Below are 3,790 nucleotides of genomic sequence, written 5' to 3' on the forward strand. Positions count from 1 at the left end.
ACTTCTTCTTTTGGTCTCCCTTATTTCTTGAAAGACTTACAAAATTAACCCTAGAGGATTGCTCCAGCCTTTATCAGGGAACTACCTCCCTGCCCAACACTAAAGGATATCTCTGTGTTCTCCCCTACAGGTGATAGAGGGTATCCACTGATAAACCTGGATGTTGTGGATGTAGACCCTTGGACTGAGGTGGAGCTGGCACAAGTTGCAAGGAGGAGTCCTGCAGGTCTCCAGTGTTGGATGGTGGAGTAGGAGGAAGCGGAGGCCCAAATGGAGCTTTGCCTATAGCAGCCCACCTTCCCGTTAGGTTGAGCCCTCAGGTGTCGTGGCCAGTAAGTATTAGGTGGGGACCTCCACTGAAGGGCTGAAGTTGAGTGGATGAGGTTGAGGTGAACAGAAACATTTGGAGACAGGTTAGGGTCAGGGTAGGTGGCATTCAAGAATGTCCAGTAGTCAGGCAGTGGTCAGTGGTCAGCGGCAGTCAAGGAAGTTCTGGTAGGCAGTGGTCAGAGGCAGGTGGCAATCAAGAGAAGTCCAGGAGCCAAGCCAAGGTCAAAAGTCAAAGATCCTCCAAGGGAAAGTGGAACGGATGAGCAGGGCAGGAGTAAGGGAGCCTCTGAAGAGGCACTGTATGCTGAAGGAGAGAAGAACTAAGACTGACCACAGAAGCTTTCAAACAAGACAAAGACCACAAAAACTGAAGACCAGGACAGCGACCAGGAACTGAAGACAAAGAAGACCAGTAACTGGGTTCTTGGGAGGAAATATTAGGCAACTCACACTACACAGAGGTAGGAGACCTGTTACTGAGGCCAGGAGCAATGTCCTGAGAGGCCTCTTATAGGCCCCAGCATCAGACATCATCTTAAGGGGTCATGGGGCTTTTTCCACCTTGGCACCTTTAAGGCCCGAGGAGGACCACACATACATGCCCAGGGAGGATGTGCCACGCAAGAGGTATTGACGTCATCTTGCCACTTTAGAGAAGGGCAGCTGGCCTGGGGAAATCAGCGGTGGTGTCCAGGCAGGAGGTAAGAACAGGTAATCAGCTATTTGGGCCAGGCAGGAGGTAAGAACAGTGGTCCATGGGGCAACCTATGGACCGTCAATTGCAACACCGGCTCATGATCCCACTAGCTTGCTCACTATAGCAGGGCCGAACAGCAGTACAGGGCAGTCATTGATAGAAGCTTCAGTTGACTCAAAACACATTTAATATGTCTGGACATATCTGGAGGTTGCCTTATCTACAACCCTGCTAGATATTTCTAGTCTGCTGCTTACTTCATAACCTGGCTAAAACCAGAGGCCTATCTCCTCCTGAGAGACTACAAGATCATTTAGATCAGTGTTTCCCAACCAGTGTGCTTTCAGACTGATTTGGCGTGCCACGAAAAAGTCATAACTGCCCAATATTTGGATCCAGGGCAGCACCTGGACTCTGTTCTCCACATCTTGCAGCAACAAGAGACACCAGTGGTGGAACTCTTTTCTGAGAATATGTGTAATTATGCATGTTTCTTCTTCTTAACTACAGCATGAACCCAAGAATATGGTAATTAATGGGAAGCATGCAGGGCCCACTTTCTATGGCACATACATTGCACACATTGTCTCCTCCTGAGCTTTGACCTTTGAGTCCTTCGAGCCACTCATATCCTCATGCTCAGTTAGATGGGGAGAGTGTACATTGACCACTGGATGTGAATCATTCTGTGTGTGGGGAGTAGCATCATTGGAGGAGCCTTGGCAGTCACATGTGGCAGACAAGGTAACTGAGTCAGCTGCATGCATCACACTGAATGCTCTCTTTTCCTGCACTTAATGATGAATTCAGGTGTATCTCCACCCCCCTCTCTCCCTTTCTTTTTAAAATTTGGAAGAGAGACCGGTGCGGCTTTCAATGCATCCCTAGCTCTTGTTTTGACCATGTGAGTCCTCTCCATGTCTGCATTTCCATCCTATGGAGGCTGGTGTGCCATACAACATTTTATTAATGTAGATGTGCTATGAGATTGAAAAGGTTGAGATACTCTGATTTAGATAAAGAGGAGAAGGAGGAAGCACACAAACTGAGCATTGAGAACTTGCAGGAGATAACATCACTAAAATCAACAGCAGGCTATACAAGAAAGGAACACTCTGATACACTTTAAATGGCGAAGGTGCATTTATGTACATGGTGTGCAACTTAGCCACATAAGTTATATCCTTTTAAGTTAAGATGTGCTCGCAGGTCTAACTTAGACAGACAACATATCTGGCTAAGTATCATTATATATGTGGATATTCAGAGGCATAGCCATGCTGCTGAATATCCTTGTAACTTAGATAAGTGTTATCCGGCTAAGGCCTAGATTCATAGCACGCGTGATAAAAAAAAAAGGGGGGAATAGTTAGGCTAATTTTCCTGATACTGCATAGGCATTTTACCACACCTGTGTTATTTTTGCTTGCAAGCTAAGAAGTCCATCACATGCTCAGTGTGTGAGAGAGAGAGAGAGCACCTCTATAGAGAGTCACAAAAAGTTAACTATTTATATCAATGTAAGACAGGGAACTAGTAACTCAGGGTGAGGTTTGTGGTGTGGGTTGGGTTTTGGGGGGCAGTTTTACACGCACACTCATATGTATGAACACAGCACAGTTACCATCAATGAATATTTAATGTGATTTGGAATGATGAAAGATGAAAGAAGAGTAGATTTGTACCATGCTCTCTCCTCCTAGCTTGATTGCAGCTAGGTAGAGAGTGCATCAAGCTAGGTAGAGAGAAAATGGTACAAATTTACTCTTCTTTCACCTTTCATCACTACAAATCTCATTAAATTTTCACCGATGGTAACTATGCTGTTCGTACGTATGATTGTGCATGTAAAACTGCACCCCAAATTTCAACTCACCACTCAAACCTCACCCCAAATTCATAATAGAAACATAGAAATGACGGCAGAAGAAGACCAAACGGCCCATCCAGTCTGCCCAGCAAGCTTTGCACTTTTTTTTTTTTTAATTTCTCTCATACTTCTGTTACTCTTGGCTCTTAGTAACCTTTTGGTTCTATTTCCCTTCCACCTGCACCATTAATGTAGAGAGCAGTGTTGGAACTGCATCCAAATGAATATCTACCATACAGATCGATACAGTAAAGTGCAACCGCAGTTACCCTGCTCCTAACTCGCCTTCTACTCACTTTCCGGCCGCGTTAGCCCTTCCCGCGATACACTATCCCCTTTAACTCATCCCTACCGCCTCTTAAAATCCCCGGGTGACCCCTTCCGCCCGCGGCATGTATATTAAATGTAAACGAGCGAATTAGCTATTCCCTCCCATACAGTAACGTGCGCCCCGACTATCGCTTTTTTACCCTGCCGTTTTGCCGCACGTTTACCCTGCTAACTTACCGCCTACCCTTACCCCAGCGTTAGAGGCAGGGGTAAGGGTAGACGGCAAACTTTCCCCCAGCCCCCGCTCACCTGCCCTGGCCGCGTCCGGTCTCCGGTGCAGCCCCAGTCTGTCCCCTCCTCCCGAAGCAAAAAAAAAAAAAAAACCCCGAAAAAAAAGTAGCAAGAGAGCGAGGGGAGAGACGGGCAATCCTACGCTCGAGCCTGCCAGTCCCTTGTTCTCTCCTCCAGAAGCAGGGCGCGAAAAGCAGCCTTGCTTCTGGAGGAGGGGGGGGCAGTTTAAAGCGACGAAGCGACTTACTTTTGCAGCCCCCCCCCCCCCTCCGGACATCAGCGACGACGACCGGGCAATCCTTGGCTCGCGCCTGCTAGTCCGTTCTCCTCTC

Source organism: Rhinatrema bivittatum, chromosome 3 (genome assembly GCF_901001135.1).
Source record: "Rhinatrema bivittatum chromosome 3, aRhiBiv1.1, whole genome shotgun sequence".
NCBI lineage: Eukaryota > Metazoa > Chordata > Amphibia > Gymnophiona > Rhinatrematidae > Rhinatrema > Rhinatrema bivittatum.